General features: G+C 47.9%; 1 long non-coding RNA gene across 1 annotated transcript in view; it reads left to right on the forward strand.

Annotated features, from left to right (window-relative positions):
- Positions 1-24932, forward strand: part of LOC135383756 (uncharacterized) — a 218531-nt gene that overhangs the window by 111284 nt on the left and 82315 nt on the right. The window contains exon 3 of the long non-coding RNA XR_010420047.1: positions 24535-24623. This is a non-coding gene — a long non-coding RNA (uncharacterized LOC135383756). The remainder of the gene's footprint in view (positions 1-24534; positions 24624-24932) is intronic.

Raw genomic sequence — 24932 nt, forward strand, 5'->3', positions numbered from 1 at the left:
ACGCAGGCGTGCCGTCCCTTCCCCTCTGTTGCGTGATCTGTCGCGCATGCTGAAGCTTATGCGAGTAGAAGGCCATGCGCATTAATAACGCGAGGGTACCCGGTGGTTTGTTAGCTGTGCGGCGGGGGACGAGACGCGATGTAACAGTGTCCACGCCATAAATTAGGCATAAGAGGTTGTGTCTGAGTTCAGCGCGTGTGCTGGAGAATTATGTGATGGATTAAGTCCCGGTTTCGCGTGCTCTGTTGGAACTGCAGTTTTTGCGGACATGTTTAGAATTTAGGTGAGCCGTGAACAGCTCTGTCGCGAGGCACGATTGAGGACAGTAGCCTTTTAATAGAGCTCGTTGACTCAAAATCAGTAGTTGTGGTTGCGTGCTAAAGAAAATTGGGGTGGGCTGTGTCGCCAACACGGCCCCAACTTTTGACGTGAATACGTCTTTTGTCCTCGTGTTGCGTGGTAGGTGTTGAATGAATAAGAGTCTGTGTTTTATTGAAGACAGCATTTACTATAGAATCTGTTTAACCCTTGTCGGTGGTAAGAGAAGTAAGAAATGAATGCATAGATATAACTATTAGAACAGCATAAATTTTGTTTTCGCAGGTGGGTTATACGGGTAGGCGAACATCCTGCATTCTCGAATTTTGCTATGCAAGTGTGGCGAATATCACAACGTGTCACAACGTAATGGAAAATGTTGTTGACGATGCCTGTCGATCTGTGTTTTTTGGACTGTTCTTGTGAGCCAAGGGGGTTTGTCAACCAGTTCATGTTATTTATGGGGCGCTGCACCTGCACCCCTCGTTGGAACGTCCCCGAATGGGTCAGTGTAACCCAATACCCAAAGCAACGTCTTCCGTGAGGCGCATCTGGTCACTGTTCCTTGTGCCTCTGTCTCTCCCTTCTTTTTGTAAATAAAATAGTCGTCTCTTTTCAAAGCTATGAAGTGGTCGTGTGTTTTCTGGTCTCTGCGAAGTTCGGGCGCCTCCCCGACGTTTGAGTTCGACGGACTTACATTTTTATCAGAAGTGGGATAAGGACTGATTGGACTGATGAGCAGGTGAACATTTTCATCAATTTTGACTCATCTGGACTTTTGCCCGTAAGCACCGAAGGTAGACAATGCCGAGATCGCAACGAAGACGCCCTCAGGGATCGAAAACTAACGGCACCGAAGATAACGTTACGACCAGCGACGAACACCAGCAGCAATCTGGTTTAAGCGACGAAGACGGCTCGTCAACGATTATCGAAGCTCACGCCGGCAACGACGTTCCAGCAAAAACGATGACTGAGCTGGAAAAACTTATCACTTATATGCAAGAACGTGACGAAGTTCGTGACAAGATGTTCTACGACTTAATTTCATCGAAGAGGACCGATGGTCAAGCCCCTTCTGCACGCATCATGCCGGATATCTCCAAGGAGGTCCATGTGTTCGACGGCGCCGGTGACGAGAAGCAAGCAGAAGAGTGGCTAGAGACATTTAAGCAGCTGTCCATCCAGTGCCAATGGACTGAGCCTATGAGGCTAACCGTGGTACAGACGAAGTTAAAGGGACCTGCAGCAACGTGGTATCGCAGTAAGTCAAAGGAATGTGATACGTGGGAACATTTTGAGTACCATTTTAGGAATATGTTTGTGCCTGTTACTAATCCTGTAACTAAGTACGAAGAAATGCGCAACAGAGTTCAAGTTAAGGGCGAATCAGTGCTTGATTATTTTATGGATAAGATGCATCTCTGTAAACGCTGTGAGCTAAAGGACGACGAAACGAAGGAAATGATCCTTCTAGGTATTGCCGACAGGTCAGCGTACCAAATGCTTATGCCTAAACATCACAACTCATTAGAACAGCTACTGCATGATCTAAAGCGTCACGTCCGATTGGAGAAAGAAAGAAATGACATGTTTGGCAGAGGAACTGAAAAATCAACGCCCGAAAACAAGAAAAAAGTCGGTATCAGTGCAACTGAAAATTCAATCCAGACTCGTAAAGGAGGAATGTGGGCCCCTGCAAAGGACTCGCAGGGCAACCAAAAATGTTTCAATTGCAACGAATACGCCAATCACATCGCTAAAGATTGCCCCAAGGAGAAGAGAGTAAAGTTTTGCACGTCACGTAACAAGTATGGTCACGGAAAGCGAGAGTGCAAGTCGGGAAGTGACAAAGCGACGAAAGAATCCCTCTGCGTCGGCGACAATGGCCCCAGCAAATACGTAAAACAAGCCGTCATCAACGACGAAATATTGGTGACTTCATTTATTGATCAAGGTAGTGCCGTAAGCATGATTACAGTTTCGGCAGCAGCCAAATGTGGACTGAAAATTTTCGATGTCTCTGAGAAGGATGCGCTATATGGACTCGCGCAAAAGAAAACCATGCCAATTGGCAGGACCGCCATTAAGATATGCATCGACGACGTCACAGCTGAAGTCCCAGCCTATGTTGTGAACGATAATGTCATTCATTACGATGTACTCGTGGGACGAACGCTGATCGATCTTGACAACGTTGTCATGATTAAAGCGAAGAATTCCATGAAACTAATCGACAGTCGTAAGGACGGCCCCTTTAAGGATTTCACACTGGATGATAGTGAAATTAAATATTCTCTGGTGAACGAAGGCTCTATTACATCATCGCTAAACTCCGTGCAGTTGATCAACGTAAAGGCCGAAGGCAGCCATAATTCAGGGACTGTTAAGCTTAACCTCCACGAGCATGATATCGGATGTCTGCTTGAGCTACGAGATGGAAGGAGGCAAATACCGATCATACACAGAAGCCCTGGTGAAATAACAACAAAGAAGAACTTTTCATTCGGTAAAGCGGTGAAAGTGGATCAAGTTTCCACGCACGCTTGCGTATTCAACGACGTTGACGAAAGCACGACACAGGAGCAGGGCGTAGAACAAGTTCACGATGTTTCTCCAGTCCTCATAGTCGAGGATACCGTAAGTGAGCGACGTACCACGGAACTCGAAGTACAATGCGGGCCGACGGTAACACAAGAACAGAACAGACATCTGATCACATCGCTGACCTCCTCCCCAGATGGTTTTATATTTGACATCCACGAACTCGGAAAAACAAAGATGGCTGGAATGAAAATCGAAGAAATTGGTGGTTCTAAGCCAGTCTACAGCAAACCATACAGAGCAACGCACGACGAAAGAGAGCACATGCGTGCCATATTCTACATGAATGCCGCAAAGGCTAATATACCTAGATTCGGACGAAGGTTTCAACAAAAACACACAAACGATCCGCCAAGAAGCAACAAGAACGACAAAGTAACAACTAGAAAAGCAATCTCGACAGCACTTGCAAAGATCAAAAGATTCAAGATACGAAATTGGCGATATCGTCGCATTGCGAAGAGTACCAGTAAGCGGCGGAAGGCCAACCAAGGTCCAACCACAGTATCGTGGTCTGTTGGTCATCGAAGCAATGTTACCTAACGACACGTGCCGCATCACTCGTATATGAGCGGACAAAAAGGGAGCCGTTATATAGCTCTACGGTGCATGCCGAGTCAAGCTATGGAGTTCGCGCTCAAGAAATGACGATGGTGATGACGACATAGATTCCATGTAAACGAAAACGTGTAACATATTGCATTTTACCACGTATGTTCAATTGATATTGAAGTGTTTTATTTTTGACGTTATGTTTTCAATGCTGTTCAATGTTTCAATGCCCTTCAATGATTGATGTACCCATACCTACCATGTATTTAAGAGTATAACTGTTACGTGTTTTAAGTGTTCTTCATTTAGCAATGTATAACTCTACGTTTTTACTATGATGGAAATCTCGAGGACGAAATTTTATAAGGATGGCCGAATGTGGCGAATATCACAACGTGTAACAACGTAATGGAAAATGTTGTTGACGATGCCGGTCGAACTGTGTTTTTTGGACTGTTCATGTGAGCCAAGGGGGTTTGTCAACCAGTTCATGTTATTTATGGGGCGCTGCACCTGCACCCCTCGTTGGCACGTCCCCGAATGGGTCAGTGTAACCCGATACCCAAAGCAACGTCTTCCGAGAGGCGCATCTGGTCACTGTTTCTTGTGCCTCTGTCTCTCCCTTCTTTTTGTAAATAAAATAGTCGTCTCTTTTCAAAGCTACGAAGTGGTCGTGTGTTTTCTGGTCTCTGCGAAGTTCGGGCGCCTCCCCGACGTTTGAGTTCGACGGACTTACACAAGTTATCCGAAACAAGAACGACGCACTACTTGGGCGCAGAAAGAGCAACAGGCATTCAATGTGAGAGGGCCAGGTGCTTTGGAGCGATTGAGCTGATTGGAGTAGGCGGTAATCTGTTGACCAGATAGACCGTCACGATAGATAGACCATGTCACGTCAACACTGTGAGGTACCCGGGTTCGAATCCCGGTGCCGGCTGTGCTGTCTGGGGGTTTTCCTTGGTTTTCCTAGGACGCTTTCAGACATATGTCGACACAGTTCCCTTAGAAGTCGGCCCAGGACGCACATTCCCCAGGGCGTCAGTCGTGACGTTGCTCACATATATTCACCATACTTTCACCATCACCACCTCCACCACCACCACCGCTTGTGGAAGAAAGATCCAACGGGAAAAAAAGATCCATCGGGAAAGAACATCCAACGGGGTCACGTGACGGATGGAAACAAGATCCAAAGGGAAAAAAGATTCAAACGAGAAAGAAGATCCACGCGGCAAAAAGGTCAATAGCGAAAGGGAATCCAAGCGAGGAAGCGCGTGAATGTGTGCATCGGATCGAAAAGAATGCTTAATAAGCGGGCCGTCGTATCATACTGCCAGTTTGTATTAAGTTTAACTCGATATTTCCACGAAGACCGCAGGACCAGGGAACCAGGGACCACAGAACTTGTGGGAATCCGCCCCTCGAATCCCACTCGGTTGAAGGGACACAACCCACCAACACACCAAACCGCTACGCGAAACTAAGACACTGCGGAATGTTCTGTGTCTACTGGTGTGTAACGTGTATTATGCAGAGGAATCCGAGGAATTGCACCTGATTCAATTAGATTCCACCAGAACTGGGTCGAATCAGGTTCAGGTGAACCTCATTACACCCGAGTTATTGAGGAAATATATAACCCCATTTCAGTAAAAACGCGAACTCGAAGTTGTTGTTGCCCGTTCTTCTCGTCTCGAGTGGCAGGGGACGGATGGGCGATGACGATGCGCACGAAGTGTCCAAATCCTTCTCCGCCGCTCCGAGTTCGATGAAGGGATGGTTCGGAATCTGCTCGGTAGGCACTGATTAAAGCCCGACTCAGATGACGGTGATACGGGCTTTATTCACTGGAGACTATGGTACATAGGGATATTTACAAGATTTACACACTGGACTGGATGTTACATGTTCCGAAGTCCGGCTCCCAGTCCTCTCTTCGTCGCTGCGGCAGCTTAAAAGGGTGACAGATAGGGCCACAACCCCCGCTGAAGGCTTCCAAACAGGCGGCCTGGGTTCAAAGGGTTACAACTCGTGGTTGGCCCAGTTTAAATACTTGTCCAGACCAGAACCGCCCGATTACACACTCTCTCCACGCGATTTACGACCAACGTTTCGAGGTGTCAACCCGTGCACGACCTAACTTCGGTCAGTGCATGCCTCCGGCGCCAGAACCCAGATTTATGGCCGTCGCGACGGATCGAGTTGCCTGGAGGACCCCAGCTCCCCTGCACCTGCAGCGATGCCATTCCCTTTCCCCACTGACATTACCAGTCGGGTCAACCCTCGTCGCAGGCTCGTTAAGAAAATGAGCAAGCATCCCCCAACAACACCAGACGTGGGCGGATGATGCCAGATGTTACAATTTGGACAAATATAACATACTTCTCTCATACAAATTCTCATAATGGTCATGCAAACATCAACTCAATCCTTTACAATTTCCTACCCCCCCCCCCCCCCCCCCCCCCCCCCACGAAGCTGCTGAAAACTATACTAAAAATTGTCAGGCCGTACGGCATATACGCCTTCTGGTAGATTCGCAAAAATTTGGAGCCACGCACATTAGAGTTTTGCAATAGTCCCCAGCTTACTCATCCTCAGATGAGAAAATCCTCCATTGTGAGTCACCACTGTTCGGACACGAATTGAGCAGTCTCTCGTTTTGCAGCAAGGTGTCATTGCGTTCCGTCAGCCACAAAGTCATTTCAAAATATCCCTAACGTGCACGCCGATATCAATAATTGAGTCCAAGTAGTTCACAACATCAGGAAACGTGGGGACGTGCTCTGCTACATATGTTGCTAATCTGTCCATCTCGGAAAGCAAGTCTGTTCCTCCGTGGCACGCTTGGGCACTGTGGTGGCACTTCTATGGCGAGGGGATCAAGCCTCAGAGCATGCATCCGACTCTGAGTGGCATGCTGCGAGGTTCGAAGCCACTGTAACAGCTCTGCCAAACTGGGGTGCTGCCTGTCGATTCGACTCAGTAGGCTGTTGTGTCAGTCTTCTACCATGTTCGTGGTTCCATGCTCGGTATTCTTGAATTGACCCCATTTGTCTTTGATGATAGCATTTTCGATCCAGAAGCTCTCGAAGTACCAGAAGAAGTACCGGGTGATCGGAATCGCTTCGACTGAACTGGCGAATTGTCATTCGGACAGGGAACCAGCAGACGGCTTGTTGGCGGTATTAGCGACAGATTTTTTTTATAACACCTTCCTTGCAGTTTACATATTAAGGATATTATTACTTATTATTATTTGCTTATTCTAAAAACATTGATTATGAATGATTCATGAAATACAGTAAGCAACAACAATAACAACGAGTGCTTAGGGTACATCGTTTTTGGGGTAAGCCCGATTTTTCACGATAGTTCCGTCCCGAACAAGTTTTCAAGAATTCGGATAAAACCTGACATCTATCCAGAATTCTTGTTGTCCTTCAATTTGTCGTTCTCTGTAAACTGTCGGAAAAGTAAATCATAATATCAGCAACGACAGCAATTTGTGACAACCTATTTGTCCTCTATTTATGATCACCTCCTGCATGAGTCAAAGACGATCGAGCTTCTGTGGAGCTCGGGCAAGTGTTTGAATACCGCGGTTGTTCACTGCCCCAGTTCCGGGCGGAAATATAAATGTTCTTGTTTCACGTCCCCGTGTCACAGCAACGGCTTGTTTCTTATGCCTTTCGTTTCACCCGAAACTTCCCTGGTGACATAGCAAAAAGAGATCATGGCGCCCGATTTCTCCCCGAATTCTCGGTTGTAAATAGCACCCGATTTTTCCCTCCCGAATTTGAAAAAACCATAAAACCCGAAAACGAAGAACCCTACTCTGAATGCTTAAGTCACGACGATGTAGTGGGATGTTTCGTGCTGAGAGGCGGCAACCTATCCCATTGCTTGAGGGGGGATGGTGAATGATAATGAATGTTCAGAGCTCACGCAGAAGCCCTGTTGATGTTAAAAGGTAATGAGAGCTTGAAGAGGTCGTAGCTGATTCGCTGGGTTGGCTGGAAGCAGGGGCGAACGTAAACCATGCCGTGGATAGGTACTACATTACTTCTTAGGAGGAAAACATGTACGCAAGGAGCCATGTCGCAATGCGAACTGCAACTGTACAACACAAAGAAGTTCCAACGTTGTCACGTGACAGAGGGAATAAAGATCCATACGGAAGAAACATCCATAAGGAAAGAAGATCCATGCGGCAAAAAGATCCATAGGGAAAGAGAGAGAGAGAGATACATGATGACGATGATATGGGGATGACTTCCGCTCATTGAGCAGAATAGGGAAAGGAGATCTACTGGTGGATCTTCTTTCCCTATGGATCTTTTTCCCTTTGGATCTTTTTTCCTGAAATCTCTCCGGCGCTGCGTAAACAACGAGAAATTAGTCGAGGCGGGGTACAAACATGGATACACCAACACGTAAGCCTCGAATGCCCACAATCACCCTTTTTCCTGAGTTGTTTACTTTAAGCGTAGTTCTAGCTTCGGCTCATTTGCATAGCAAAATTCGGGAATTTATATCTCAAGGTACGTTACCCTCTCAGGCTGTTTGATACGGACGATGTATTTGAATAATGACTGGCCCCAACTCTGCTATCTGACAGTTCTCAGAAAACATCTAATTAATAATTTAACCAACAAGGTTATCTAATTAGTCGTCCAGCGATTTCTTATGCCATCCTGCAAGATGTCCGCCTGGCCGTGTAACCCTCATTCGAATATGAAACTTATACAGCCATAATAGTTTCTAATAGTTTTTTGTCTAAAAATCTGTGTAGAAAAATATACACCCTGTATATTACCGAGCGTGATAGATGATTGTGTGACACAGTACGATTGAAATTTCCTTTCATAAACTTGAAAAGGGTCTTGTTTTTGGGTAATGTATACGTGTAAGATTTGGTGCAGTGGCTGCGTATGATACCAGTCACTGAAAGAGGAAAAAGTGAGTATCTCACTGTGATGTGTGTATATATGCCTGGAACATACAATAACATGCACGGTGTACTTCAGCAAACAGTTCCATTGCCACCATCACCACCACCATTACCACCTGTATCACATACACGGTGCGAAGAACTAACTTAATAGAAAGTTCATGGTAACTTAGATGAGGCAAACATCAACTACATCGTCGTTACGTCGGATACGATTGTTGACGGCGACGGACGATTATAGGACGACAAGTGGTAGCAATCTTTAGGTTTCGGTAGAATTGCTGCTCCACCGGCAGATTCTCTGTGTTTAGTCGATTCGTTTCGTCGGGAAATGCACTCGTAGCCGTTAATAGGCACAGTTCGTTCTTTGTCTCGCATGCAAGTCTCAGTTAGGGCTATAGGTGATGACGACGCTGGAGAACTGTGGCGGTCTCGATGTTTGGCGCGTGTGCATTTAAGCCCTGTACGTTAGAGTTGACGATGTGCAAATGATCGACGGGTGCGCAGAATGGTCGTGGTCGTGCAGTGGTGGTAGATAGTTTATGTTGTTGAACGTGCTGATACTCCGTTTCTCTGTGGTTCAGTTGCGGGCATCACAGTCACGTGCATGGTGGAATTTGAATAATCATTTCCTTCGTTGACCATGTATACAATCCATCTATTGTTGTAACTCCACTCAACGCCACGTGCACTGGCTGATATTGCTGACCACGATCATACATGAGGACAATCTGGTCGAGTTCACGACCCTGAGACTTCCCAAGCAGCACGCCAATATTGGTCGAATGTGGAGCCAACATGGCGAGTGCAACCAGGCTCCATATTGGACCAATTTGGGCTGCCCATATTGGCAAGCCCATTTTGCCCATATCGCGCCAATATTTCCGTGACACGCTAAAGGGAGTTGGTGTAATAATAAAGCATTAATCGGTATAATATCGACCACGGTTATTACTTTTCTCTTCTTTTTGCTTTTTCATATCTGCAGGTCTTATTGATTCACGTTCCATAGCGTAACAAACACAACACTGCATCTCCTAAAAACGAAGAACAGGTGCTACGCTCGTCTTGTTGAAGGTCCCAGGCAGTCGTATTGCCAACTGTAGGATGAGACAAGCGAAAGCCTGCCCACATCACATTTCAAAAATAGGACTGCCCTCGCCCTAAAAACGAAAAGCAGGATCAACTAGTGGAAGGCAGGCAGACCCACGGAACTGCCAATGCCAAACATCCCTCAGAAGTTTTTATTGGGATCGCAATAATGTATCAACCAAAAATTTTCAACCCCTTCGCAGAGTACAAAGGAGCGAAACGCTTTCGTGACGGTGACGGACATACGCCTGGGCAACGCACACTGCCTGCAGTAACCTGGTAGCACCTAGTGTTATAGAATAGACATCCCTTCCTATCAAACATTGTGTTTTTTACTTAACCTGTCGCAATTGTGTTGTCATTAGAGGAATCAGCGACATTTTAACCCGTATGAAACGTCTGATCCGGGTGTCGCGCATGCGTATTAGTTATTGGACGCGTGATTTCGCTCAAACGACCACGCTCTCAGTCGGTTCGACCGATTGACATTGGCAATGGCATCGCGAAGCAAGATGACGGCTGTTTGCAGCAAGTGGAAAGTTGAGTTGTCGAGTTGCAGTGCATGTTACAGTGGGATTGCCACGTATGTTGACTGTTTCGAACAATGTGCATCATCTGCGGGAAGTCGTTGGATGTAACGACGTATTGAATTGGGTATTTCACACGCTTCAACGTTCAATCTTGCCCTGCTGCTTGGGCATTTGGTACAACGCGGGTACGTACCATTTTCTGCATTTTCAGTCAATATGGGGTGTACACGGGCAATTGTCACGGGTTCGGGTCGGAATTAGTGGAAGAAACCTACACCCGTGATCAATGTATAGATTCGGACCCGGCTAGTGGAGGGACTGTGGCCAGTGCGGTAATGAATGAGCACAGACTCATTTTCAACAAACAATGAAACTTGCACTTTTACTGAGTGCTTCACGACAAACAGAGAAATGAAGGTACATCACACGCTAAAACGTTCCACCTCTGCGATCCTATAAACTTTTCCAACGATGCTCTCGCCGCAGGGGGTCGAGAACAACCCGGAGTACACACACATAGTTGCGTCGAAGTGTCCGGTTTCTTTACTCGGACTGTCCCTCCAACGCGTCTTACAAAACATCTGGAGGCAGTAAATTCTAGAATCCCCGAGCTGTCATGGCCAGCCGAACAAGTGCCCGTTCTAACTCTTGTCTAAATTAACTCGCAAAAAAGGAGAACCGAAATATGTTTAAACACAAACTCGCACAAGAACAGGTTGCCCTGTGACAGCAATATGGTGCCCATATTGCAAGGATTTTCCCCCCACTGGCTCAGACATGGCAATATGGGGCTCATATTGCCAAGTTTGAGCCAATACGGGGGAAATCCTGGCAAAACGGTTCCCATTTTGGACCCGTATCGCCAGTGACCAGCCAATATGGATCCAATATTGTGTGCTGCTTGGGTTTTGTGAACTTCTTATACATTTGACAGTCTTAGTTAGTGTGATGCTGACTGTACGCCTAGTAATCGGTGTCCCGTAGCGATGCAATAGGTACACGAGCTCTACTTCACTCGGCACTAAGTGTCCAGCTTGCATACTGTTGAAATCGAACCACAGGAAAATATTAGTTACTGTGTTGGTCTGGTAGTATAGACGTCCGATCGTCCACCGGCTTCTGATCGACCAAACTCATCAACAGTCTCTAGGTTCTTTAGAATGCCAATGGTACCGATGACGAAATCATCTTTAATGTCGTCGTTAGTAGTGATCATATACGGATTTATGTAGCCATATTGTAGCCCGTAGCCCATATTGCAGACCACAGCCCGTAGCAGGTGCCACTATACGGCAACGCAGCAGATTCGGCTTTTAGGTAATTTACGGCGACAGTCGTTCACTTCTGCGACGGATTCGTAAACGATGATTTAGCGCAGTGCATCGAATTGGCGATCACTCTTTTATTGCACTCGTCGACATCGTTATTACAAGGATACAAACGTATGGCTGACGGCACATTTTCATTACACCACTCCACAGTGCGAAATCTACTCTCTATTAAGCGAGTCTCATTATCGGTGAGCGCATCGCCATTGCCGATTGGAGAACACTGTGTTGGCTTGTCTAACCACCTGAACAAACGGGAAGTAGTTTAATTTTATCCCAATGTAAGGCCCAGCGATCACAGTGCGTGGCGATATGTAATTCGGTGTGGCGCTAACGGGCGGTAATTGTCGGAGATCATCACAGAGGATTATGTGGAAGCCATCAAATGAACGATCGTATACTTCGAAGATATGTTGCAAGCGATGATTCACTTTAGCAACATATGTGAGACAATAATCATGCTGGCTTCGTCGATCAAGATAGGTTTTACATCCGTAAAGATGTTTCGGTAACTGTGTAACAGCTCGGCCGGCAGTACGCCGGTCTTCCTGTTGATCCGACAGCGGCGGAGCATGTATTCTACGTTGGCAAGTACACCACACTCGCTAAAAATTGGGCTAGCCTCACAGCCTAGCTGGTAGCGATAGAAGAGTGAAGGTCACGTTCAGACGTAGCCTGTGGATGAGCTACTTAAGGGACGAGGAAGATTTGCAGGCAGCCGGTATAACAGCGTTGGGTACATTTCGCAAAGGGGACCCCTTTGGAATGTCGCATTGCCACTGTAGGGTAGACCAGGAATCAGACAAATGCCTGTGGGGGGATCTTCTGTCTCCTCCCGAAAGTATAGTGGGCGTAGAAGACCGTTGTTGATGTGCAGCGGCAGTGGCAGCGTCGGCCTCGTGGTTCCCAGTTATTGGGCAATGCCGTGGAACCCACTGGAAGGCAACGGAGTTGGAGCGTTCTTGTAGAGACTTCAGGCCACACAGGATATCTGTCACAACTGGGGGTAGGGAACCACGGATGCCCATGTTTTTTATGCACAGAAGAGCGGCTTTGGAGTCGGAATAAATTACCCATTTTTCACAGCCTGCCGCATATGTAAAGAACAACAGGATACCATAAAGCTCAGGGGATGTCGATGAGGTGCAGTGAGACAGACGACACCTACGTGAAACGGACTCTGAGGGAATGGCAAAGGTTGAAGATGAAGTGTCCCTGGTCGACGAGCCATTTATGTATACAGCGATACTGTTGTAATATTGAGCCTCAATGAAGTCAAGGGTTAGTTTCCTAAAGATAACATCAGGATAGCTCTTTTTGTTGTTCTTGAAGCCGGGCACGGAGACAGTGACAAGCGGCGATGGCAACGTCCATGGAGGCACGTTTGGTGCTGTCGGGTCTACTATGACTTTTAGGATTTTTCCTCTCAAGCAGTGCATGTTGTAAGCACTCATTGCATCAATTCACAGTTTCACCCATCATCACTTTGTTCTCTTTTGCTTTGCTGTTGTGATGAAAATAAAGGACTCGTGAAGTAACGTTCACGAGGCACTTCGTGCTAATCGTTCAACACGGGCAGTCGTTCCTCGTTTCCGTCTTGGCTCCGGAGGCTCTGCTATCAATGGTTATGGGCCCAGGAACCCTGTAACGGGACTTATCTACCAGTTAGCGACCCCGGTACCCGACGCATCAGAAAGGATGACGCAGGCAGTGAGTCAACTGGAGGAATTAGATAAAGACAATTATCCGACTTGGAGCTACAAGGTTACGGTCTACTTGAAGACCAAAGGGCTATGGCATGTGATCATGGATGATCCTCCTCAACAGCCCACAACCTCCTCGAGGTCACCTCAAGAAACCTCTACGTCTGATGTCATTCGAGAATGGAACAAAAGCGACGCAGAAGCCATGAATGTCATCGTCCAGTCACTCGGAATGAACCAGACCAGCTACGTGATAAACCAGACGACAGCAAAAGGAGTCTGGCAAAAGCTCGAGGAAGTGAACAGAGGTCGAGTCCTTGAACGGGTGTTGACGTTGAAGAGGGAACTTAACAACGCCAAGTGGAAAAATCAGGAAACTGCTACTGAGTATATGCAGCGCGTCGAATATTTGGCAGAGCAACTCCGTGTACTAGGTGAGAAGATTGACAACGCTGAAGTGGCCTCACTAGCGATCCAGGGGCTCCCGAAGGCTTACTATAACGTGGCCAGGAGTTTTGATGCTTGTAACGCATCCGATTTGACGCCCGAGAGAGTGAAGTACGCCATAGTACAGGAAGAGCTACGACAGCGGAGGGATACCACTGAAGAAGCTGCGCACAAGGCGCGAGTTATGAACAGAGGACCACGAGTGATCGACAAACGCACTCTAAACGCAGAAATTTACCGCATAACATGGTCTGCGCAAGCCATCGCGCCGAATGTTCGTTTCTGATGATGAGTGGGTGGGGTGCACATTTTCTTGTCGCAATGATCCTGCATCCGAATTGTCACAGAAAAGGTACCTCTCCCACTTTCAAGAAATCAGGGAGGAGGACGATACCATCCTAAATGCAGGTTGGTTGTGAGTGTGTTATGTGGTGTAGAGTGTAAAGCCCGACCCCCTGTGAGCGAGTAAATTGTACAGTCGACCCCCGTTTATCCGGACGGTGCCGTTCCCGGCGAAATCGTCCGGATACCGGGGCATCCGGATAAATGAAACGGCCGAATAGAAACGTCCTACACAGCAAGGTTTAATTACAACACAGAAATCTCGTCAATGACAGCTGTTGCATAGTAGTGTAGGCACCCGATTCCTGCAAACTTTTGCTAATTGCATAGAGTTGAGCCACGCTGTTGCGCTGCCCGAAGAATGTCAGTGCGGACGCAAAGTGTCAATGTCGGAGCCTTGTTTCTCACTGGCGTCATCGGCACCGTCATGCTGCATATCATCGGAGGCAACAGCAGCAATCACACCGTCATCAGTCATAGCTGCACACGCGTTATCATCCTTATCAACGTCAAAGTAGTCACAAACCGCCGCATCATCTACGGCAGTCGCAGTGAGCCTCTGCATCAGGGATCGCAGCTGAGCTAGGGGAATGTCTTCATCGGCCAACGGGCCGTAAGCAGCAGGCCCTCGGGTTGGAGTTTTCCCTTCCAGAACCGGACAGTTGCTCGAGATATTTCCAAATGACTCGACTGATCAACGTGACCCAACGCACACAAATAGAAAAGCGGCTCATCGTGCAAGGTTGCCTCCCCTACGGAGGAATGTGGGTCCCTGACGCGTGACGGGAATAACCCCAACACAGCAAAAAGGGTGACGAAGCGGGGTCAGCGTCTCATCTTACACACGGTAGTCCGGATAACTGAAGCTAGATTACAAGAGTTTTCGACTTTCGTTCCCTAGAATTCTTGTCCGAGTCCGGAAGCTGAAGTCCGGATAAACGAGAACAAAATACATGGAGGAAAATCCGTTCCCGTGCCTTTTGTCCGGATACCGCGGGATCCGGATAAATGAAGTCCGGATAAACGGGGGTCGACTGTACTTGAATTGTGCATGCAGGAGAAGCAATACAGCTGCCTTTGTTGAATGTTATGTCAACATTCTATGTCAACAAAGAAGATGAACTCAAGGTCGCTTGCCACGCGACGCAATCACGTTCATTCTTAGGTCAACCTTCATCGAATTAGCAGCCCATCTTCATCCTTCCTCTCTGTCCTGTCGTATCTTCTAACATGGTGCCGTGACAAGGATAGTGGAAGTGATCGGATTGGAACGGAAGATTACAGTACAGAGAACGACGGACGACGGTAACTATACATCGAGATGGAGAAGCCACAACTTCTGAGGAAACGTAAAGTCCTGCGTGCACAGGTAACTGCCTTACTGAACGATATCGAGCGGCGCATGACAAGCGAGGAATGCGATGCGACTGATTTCGAGGAACGGATGAACGTCTGAACAGCCTCAGTGCGATACTTACGGATGTTGACAGTCAAATCGAACCTCTTCTTACTGAAGACGAATTTGAAGATGAATATACGAGGCAAATCGAATATCAAAATCGCATTGGTACTACCACATTCAAGGCAAAGAAGTTCCTGTTGGCAAAGGGAATTGTTTCGTCGGCATTCGTAAAAACGAATAACGACAGTAGTGAGTTTTAGTATACCGTTGATAAAGTTATCGTCTCTATCGGAACCAATCGCACTCGTGCGTGACTCAGAATCTTATCCACTGACTGGTTCCGGTTGATACGGTCGACGCAAGCCACGTTATCAACGGTGTGCTAAAACTCCCTAATGTACCTGTCACGAATACCGGTAACGACGATGTCACGCTTCCGCCACAGGCTCCAGCGAGAGCGTGGCACAATGCAGTTCGGCTTCCTAAATTAGACTTGATGAAATTTGACGGAAGAAGGCAGCAATGGCAATTGTTTTGGAGTCAGTTCGAGTCTGCCATACACGACAACGCAAATTTGTCGTCTAGCGATAAGATGAGCTACCTTATGGCAGCCCTGCAAGGGGAGGCAGCGAGTGCCGAAAAGGTCTTTAGTTGACTTCTGGCACATACGACAATGCAATTGGTATTTTGCGTGATCGTTCTGGAAACGAAAATCTTCTCATTCAAGAACATCTGAAAAGTCTCGCCGACATACAACCTGTACGATCAAGCCGACATGTATATCTGCTACGAAAATTATACGACTCTGTACAAGCCCACATCAGAGGAGTGCTTTCATGTCAGTATGGAATCGTATTGTTCCATGTTGTATCCTATTTTACTGAGAGCCCTTCCTCCGGACATGGCATTGCAGTTTAATCGCGCGATTGGAGACAGGTCACAACTCGCCACTCCGGAGTCAAGGACGCCAACTGGCACGTCTTTCCATCGAGACGCTTTACAGCTACTGTTAAAGTTCAATTGGCAACGAAGTAAAATATAGGGAGGAAATGGATGTACGTTTCCCTGAGACTGGTTCAAAGAAAGAAGAGGTAAAAACGACGTGTCATCCGTTCACAAGACAACCTAATGGTCCACCAGTCGCAACGCTACAAAGTACAACCCAATCGGGGAAACCAATTATACTGCATATTTTGCGGTGATACTAGACATGCCACTTCAGAGTGTAAAAGTTCGAAGTCTCTCGAGGAAAAGAAGCTACTCGCAGTTCAGCGCCGGTGATTCCGATGCACAAAACAAAATCACTCGGCAAAACAATGTAGGGGCCATCCAAGGTGCAGCACGTGTTCCGGCCGACACGCATCGAGTATGTGTGATCCCACATACAAACCGAAAATCAAAGACAAAGTCTCCGAAACGTCAAGTCCAGTTACTCTCAAAGCAACAGTAGCCAACACAGATCATCCGAGCACCATATTACTTCAGACTGCTTGGTCTGGGAGCGACAGGACTGAGCGCTACACTCGCATCGTTTTCGACGGTGGCAATCAGCGTACCTTTATTACAAAAGCTCTGTCTGACGCAGTTGGCTGCAAACGCATTCGCACGGAGGACGTCTCTATCGGAGCTTTCGGACATGATCCAGGACGACCGCAGGTTCTTGATCTTGTTGAACTACATAGCAGACCATAACCTACCTGCGGCTGCCAAACCGTTCGGGCTCTAGTGGTGGAGAAAATATGCACCCAAATTCTGGAAATTCCCACACAGGGCATAAAGGATCACATGCGTGAGTGCGGTCTATTTCTCGCTGACTCATCCGACTCTGCTGGCAGTCCACCAATAGAAATTCTGATTGGAGCAGATTATTATTGGGATTTCGTGACTGGAAGATCCCAAAAATTACGCCAAGGAGTACAGGCCATTGAAACCACACTCGGATGGACGTTGCAAGGATCTTGTTACGCCATGAATACAGCGAGAACGGCTAACTGCAACAGCGTTACGGTGTAACAAGTGAGCCAACTTCCGAAGAGGGATTTAAATGTACGACTGGTACACCCAGCTCACCCTCCTTACAGATGTACAAATTCCACGGTATTGTGGCACGACAGTCTCGGAGCAGTCCGCGGCAGAGTTGCATTTCTTCTCGGATGCAAGTCCTGCTGGCTACGGGACCGTGGTCTATTTACGCCTCAAGGATGGCTCGACAGGGTACCGCACAGAGCTACTAATGGCAAGATCTAGGATTGCTCCCATCAAAGAGATGACGGTCGCTCGACTATAGAGCTGCTAGGAGCGCTGATGGCGTCACGCCTTTCGACGTACTTGAGGGACAACTTTAAACTGAAGACTCTGATTTACTTCTGGACTGATTCGATGATCACGCTACACTGGATAAAGGGCGATCCAGTACGTTGGACGAAATTTGTCTGTAATAGGGTGACTGAAATTCAGCAAAACGTTGGGAAGGAACATTGGCAATATGTGGCGAGCAATACGAACCCAGCCGACCTCTGAACCAGAGGTATAGCGTCGAGGCAATTACTGATATCTCACCTGTGGTGGAAAAGACCGTCATGGTTACAAGCTTCACGTCATACTTGGCCCTCACCGAGAGCTTAGTACACCATGTAGTGTTGCAATCGAATCAAACAACAGCAAATCCCATAGTGGATGTGGGAAGATTCAGCAACGTAAATTTCCTTCACCGATAACAGCGTGGGTGCTGCGCTTTATAGCTAACGCAAGGAGAACGAATGTGCATGTAGGGCCGCTGTCGGCGGAGGAAGTCGAAAAAGCACAAAATTATTGGATTAGGATAGTGCAGAGTTCGACATTCACAGACGAGATCAGCTGTTTAAAAAGGGGGAAGCCCATTCCTGAGTCATCCAAGCAGCGGGATCTCAGGCCATTCCTGGACGACAGCGGCATTTTGAGAGTCGGCGGACGTCTGCGCTCATGCCAGCAGTCATTTGCAAGGCGTCACCCCATTCTCATCCCAGCACACTCCTACTACGGTGACCTCTTGATCTTGGCCTCGCACCGCCAGGTAGTGCATTCTGGGGTACGAGATATACTCGTCCAGGTCAGGGAAAGATTTTGGATAATCAAAGCACGGCAACAAATCAAACGAGTCATAAGGAATTGTACAACATGTAAGAAGAACGATTCTAGGCACTTGACACAGTGGATGCTCAATTACCGGCTGAACGCATAACAATGTGTCACCCTTTTGAAGTCATCGACCGAAAGGTATACATTGTCCTGTTTACGTGTGCCGTCATCAGAGCCGTACATATCGAACTTTGTGAGGACATGTCAGCGAACAAGTTTCTACAGGCGTTTCGCAGATTCACAGCTCGTAGAGGAAATTGCCATACAGTTTATAGCGATGACGCAAAGGCTTTAAAGAGAGGAGCTAAAGAACTTTGCGCGCTATGGAGTGTAATGAGAGCTCCTATCATTCAAGACTATACAGCCCTCACAGCAATCAAGTGGCGTTTCATAGCAGAGCGGGCTCCATGGCGGGTGGTTTCTATGAGCGGTTAATACGCTCGGTAAAATCCGCCATTCGGAAGACCACATCAAGGACCATTGTAGACTTCGCCGAGATGGAAACACTCCTCACTGAAGTGAAGGCCATGATTAACTCTTGGCCGATCACGTACGTCTATAACGAACGCACAGAGCCCACGCCATTGACACCGGCAGACATGATTACTGGGAAACGACTACTAGCGCAGGCTGCAACGACACCGACCCCTTCCGAAGATGCACTGCAGGATGCTCTCCAGTCAACGGAGTTAATGAGGAGGACATGGAGGATGCGCCAATAACGCCTTGCATTGGTACGCGAAAGGTGTCAGAAAGAATCTCAGCGAGGTTCGTTCTGTACATCACTCAAAGGGCTTAAAAGGGACTGATGTGAGTGTCGGTGCCGTTGTTCTTGTAGCGGCCGCAGGTCGGCGCCACCGGAAGATACGCGCCAAAAATAAACGTTGACGCGCGCTTACGGGCTCCAGTTCTTAGCGAGAAGAGTGCAGCCACATCCTGTTGCCTCCTTGCTGTCTGCCTGTCTACTTTATTTTGTGACACGCCACATTCTCATTGAAGAACCGAGTCGAACCAGTCTACAATGGAGAATGGGGGTCGTGGAAAATATTTCCCGAGCTCTGATGGAAGGATCAGGGTATGTCTGTTGTGGACATCATCTCGGACCATAGATTGAGTCTTCACAGCTACAACGGCCAACCGATTCTGCTTCTTCGCAGGTGGTAAGCTGTTGAATGTTATGTCAACATTCTATGTCAACAAAGAAGATGAAGTCAAGGTCGCTTACCACGCGACGGAATCACGTTCATTCTTAGGTCAACTTTCATAGAATAAATAGCCCATCTTCATCCTTCCTCTCTGTCCTGACGTTTCTTCTAATAGCCCTCAGATCTCTGGAATAAATGCAACTCTCCCGGGAAGTCGGTAAGCGTGTCGCTTGAGGGTATCACAGATATATGTGGTCTGCTTGATTCAGAAGTAAAGCTCACCAAGCTTGAACACCATAAGCTGTCTTTGTTTCTGACATGAGGGCTCCCATATAGTTATGCGAGAAACATCATTGCAGTAGATGTTACGACACCCTCTGAAAAACTGATGCACATACACCTCGAGAACGTGTGTGCAATCCGTTACGGACCACGCTTATTGAATTCGTGCTTAGTTTGTCACTTATCCATATGAAGGATGTCATCAAATCAGATCGTCCACGTTTTCCTTCGCGGCGAATAGACGACCTGCACCCCTACGTCATCGACTACGTTTCGCCGCCGCGCAAAGCCTGGTGGTGGGCATTATCAGCTTTATCGAACTATCATCCGACGCGTTTTTTCCGCTTCTTGCCCACCACAGCAAAATATAGGCGGTTAGTCGACTGCCTAGCGGCCTAACCGGAAGTGCCGCCATGTTAAGTCTTGTTCCAAATCTCGCTAAGTCCGCTATTCAGTCGGCTACCGCCTAGTGCGCATCGATGCAGTCTAGTTATACGCCTGACCATCTGACAGCCGGGGTGGACACGCGCGTTGACGGTACCAGCGTGCCCGCTGTTTCTGCTGGCTTTAAATGTAAAGTTGCACATAGTGGTATGTTTTTTTTAAAACTGCGTAGAGAGTTGCAATAGATGTTTAGTTGTGAAGGTGACAGTTTATGCGCAATGTCCTACAAACTTAGCGCATTACAGTCCTGCTGCGCTTGCGCCGTACGCATTTCTTGCGTGAGCAACGAGATGGCGCCACAGGCGCCTCGGCTAGGCAAGCATGTTCCAATAGTGACAAGCAAAGGGGTCTACTCAGCTGCCTAGTCAGGCGGCTTCGCGGGCGCGAGGTATTGGAACGCAGCCATAATCTCGAACCGGTCTTCTCGTGACGTCACATGTTTGTAAACAGAGGGGCGTCTATAAGACTGGATGCCTGCGCGGTAAGACTGACGTTCCCTGGACCACAGCTTCATAATGGACGGTTAGCACGTACGGTTGGTTATATAGCACCGACATTACAGGGAATATCATTGCGGTCAGTACATCAATGCGCGTTAAAACCCTTCCAGAGCTGAATGCTTTTCAGTCCTCATTTTTGGTGAGAACACTAGAGGAATGGAACGGAATTTTTTTTATGAACGTGGCGTGAACTTGTGTGAGATGAGATATTTGAGTGTTGTGTATGTACTTGTAGCGTATAGGTATGTATTTTATCGTCCCTTGTTTCTGCCCGACAGGGCTTACAGTATTAATAAATAAAGCAAGTAAAATTATACCTCCTGACGATGCTAGCCAAAAGGTCCATAATGTAAAAGCCTGAGTCTGGGTACACAGGGGGACGACACACAGCACACCAAAGGTATCCACTTCGTACAAAATTACTCACTGCTTAAGATACGTCTACGTGCAATGCATCTAGTCGCAGTCAGCGAAGTGTGTGTTGGAACTATATGACTCATCTCAACAAACATCGGACTGCCCTAATTCTGAGCTTTTATGTGTTAACTAGATGTAAAAGCGTACTAATACCTCTAGGGATTGCGCCAACCTGAGACAGCAATGGCCATGGTCAGAAAAGCGGGGCGCTTCAAGCAGCAGAAGACCAAGGGACGTCAGAAACCGTAGATGCCGTCCGAAATATGGGTAATGAAGTCCCCTACCAAGCCCAAAAGCACGGCTCAGCCACAAGATTGGACAGAGGAATCTACGGATTCCGCCTCACGGAAAGACAGAGGCAGAGCGACACAATAGTGCAAGTCACGACAGGACTCCTACGCGGTTGCTCTCCTCCTGGACATAGTAAAGGCACTCTGCGTACAACACTCAGCATATCTACAAGCCATAATACAAACCAGGATCAGCGGGTGTCTCTTGTGGTATCATCAGTGTGGGACGCACCGTTTGATGTCTCTGTTAGTGGGCACGTGAATTCCCGGCTACCTTTAGAAAAGACAGAACCCGAGAAAGGGACTGAGGAGGGACGACACGACATGTTCTCCGAGAACGTGTCGTGTCGTCCCTCCTCTGTCCCTTTCCGTTTCCGGTTCCGTCCGGTTCTGTCCGGTTCCGTTTTTTCACTATGTACCAGCTGGCCTACACCCTTGCCCTTTTGCCATTACCTTTAGAAAAGTGAGTACTTCCTGGTAGCGTTCTCTTCCTTACACTGTTCAATTTAGTTAGGTCGGAATCCACAGGAGAATGTGAACTACTTCACTTTCACCACAACTGACCATCTACGCTGATGACATTCGTTTCTGCACAGTAGGGTGGAACAAGGAAGAGCGCTGTGACTCGGCGGGACTTGCTCTTCGTACGGTTGGTGCTGCCTTGCATGCAAGAGGACTGGAGCTCACGCCTGAAAAGTCAGTCGCTTGTCTGTACTCCACGAGGGACCAGCTCCCGTAGCATAGTGGTTAAGATGATCGCATTCCACGCCAAGACTAGGAGGTAACGTGAGTTCGAATCCCGCACCGGGTGTGCTGTCTGAGGTTTCCCTGGGTTTTCCCGACAGGCATTCCAGAGACATGTCGGTACAGCTCGCCCTGAAGTTGGCCCAGGACGCGTACTAACCTCCCTGCCCCCCATTCCTTCCTGCTGTCCTCTCTCCGTCTGTCCACGTCTGTACGCTGCTCATAGCCACAGTTGCTTCGCGGCGCTAATACGGAATAACAAAGTTCCACGAGGAAAATATGTTGGAAAGAACTTCCCAAGGGCTCCGCGTCGATGTCGTCCCATCCCGAGGTTACGAATTGTAATGGACAGTGAACTGCACTGGTGGATGTCAATAAACGACATCGTGTAGATTTAGTGGGGATTGCAACTTGCGCTCCATGCTAACCCTTCGCCCTGACCTGATCTTGGGCCCTTTATATGACGCAGTATGTCGATCTATCACTTGCGCAATGACAGAACTTGGAGTGACTCCATCGAGGTTGTATAAGGACAACTCTCGCCAGTGTTACCCGAATATACATAGTCAAAGGAGCAGCCCGTCATCATACATCCCGAAAGCATAAGGACTCGGGTCATAGACACAATGGTACTATCGGGAAACCGAGACCTAATAGGCCTACAGGACATCGCCAACATGGCTCTTGCTCGCCTTGTTGGATAGCACCGCGACGTCACTCTCCTGTCCCACTTTGCCCGGGCATTCAGTAGAGATGCCCTGTGACGTCGCAAAACAGCACCTATAAGCATCAGTTTACGTCCCCGGCCACAAGAACATGGACGTATCTAGTCCACACTGGAAGCCAAAGCCCCTGCTGAGGACGACCTCTCTTCCAGAACTGCAACCTGCATCGGGTGACCTTAGCCGTGTCGGGGTGAAAAGTGTAGATGACATGCAAGGTCAACTCATAATTTGTTCATGAGGTCTGTCCTCTGGAGGAAGTCGAACAAAGCTCGAGTGACGCACCACTGACGGGAGTGTCGCACAGGGCCAAGTAGTACAGAAAGGTCTATATGTGTGTGTTCCAGAGCAGTAAGGCGTCCGTTGAGGGTGTCGCGGGCAGTGTCGTAACGTCTTAAGTGCAGTAGTAGATGCGCTGGGTGTCCGCTTCCACCCTGCAGGGTGCGCATGCTGAGGAGTTCAGGAGTGGCAATAATATGCACCGACTGTCTAGCGATTGCAGCTAGTGAACGCAGTGACCGACTTACAATGATTGGAGAACTACTTCAAACAGAACACTGCGGAATCAGTAGCGTAATGTTAAAACCTGGGATGGATCTCCCTATGGCTCACCTCCCAAGAAATTTCAAACTTGCATTCCACAGGCTGCGAACCGGGTCAGCGCTAACAAACTGCCTACTACGTTAAGTTGGCTACATAGATGACGCGAACGGCTAGCACTGCGCCAGCCTGCCAGTGTGTTCGTCAGTACGCTAGGCCAAGTTTTATGGTCCTCTCATATAGCTTGGACTATGCCCGTATTGAGTGGTGGTCGACGATTGATCTGGTCATCCAGTCATTCAACAAGATTTTCGGAGAAATTCCCAGACGATGAAAGATGAAAGTCACTGAAAAGGTTGGCCAGCTGTAGGGCTCGAACCCACATCTTCTGGATTACCGGTCCATGTCCCTTCTATGTTGTTCTAGCCTCAGAACATCAGTTCTCTCATGTGCCCAGACGAAGTTTTGCAGATGCTCAGACAGAATTTTTTCAGAAGTAAAGATTTTCGGAGAAATGCGTCAGCTAGTACAGATCAAACTCACTTTCCGGATTACTTTCCGGATTTCGAGCGTTACCTGATTTTTAGCCTACCCTGTTTCGTATACGCCGTTGCTGTATGTGTGTGTATGCGTATTTGGTACAATGACGGCGAATATTTTTCTCGTGAATTATAGAAAAAGAGTACCTAGACGGTGTCATCTTGCACTAAGAGGAAACAGTTCGCTAACCCTGTAGGTCCTTGTATTATGTTCTTCGACGTTCTTGCTACAGGCGTCTTGAAATCAGATACTGACGTTGAGCGTGACTTTTTTTGGTGCGAGGCACCAATTTGTAACCCAGCAGTTTCTGTTTACTTTTTCCTCTCTGCACTTTCCATTACTAGTGCTTCTCAAGGAGATACTATATGAATGTGTATGATGGAGTAGAAGTTACCCTCCGGGCTCTCGTATTCAGCTGGGGCTATCGGATTTTACGGTGCATCTTTCACGCTGACATCTCCTTCAGATAAGCGGCGCGAAATCCTAGCAAGAAGGATAACGTCTCTCGATGCCATTTTCAGCGGTTCTCGACTATGCGAAGCCCTCGGGTTGCTCGTCGGAGATGAGACCTCGGGGAACAGAGAAGGGCTGCGCTGCAACGGCACGAAAAGTAAGTTGTGTGGGCGGGAGGCGCTCATTATCTTTTCAAACAACTTCCTGAAGTTTATCTGTGCTATCACGGTCGGGGTTCCTGTGCAGGGCGTTTGGGAACTGGTCGTCATTAATTAGCCAGTCCGCCATGCAACCAGAGGTGGCTTGTATGGTATTGTTTGCGCCCTTGAGATGAGTAAGACGAGGAATATTGAGTTACGCTATGCGAAAGGAGAAAGGCTTCGCTGTTTCCCCAGCTAGGTTGCGTCGGGTTGCGTGAAAGAATGTGCTCCTGCGGAATTATAAAGATGAATGGTTGGTTTGTCGC

The sequence above is a fragment of the Ornithodoros turicata genome, chromosome 2, assembly GCF_037126465.1.
Source record: "Ornithodoros turicata isolate Travis chromosome 2, ASM3712646v1, whole genome shotgun sequence".
Classification (NCBI taxonomy): Eukaryota; Metazoa; Arthropoda; class Arachnida; order Ixodida; family Argasidae; genus Ornithodoros; species Ornithodoros turicata.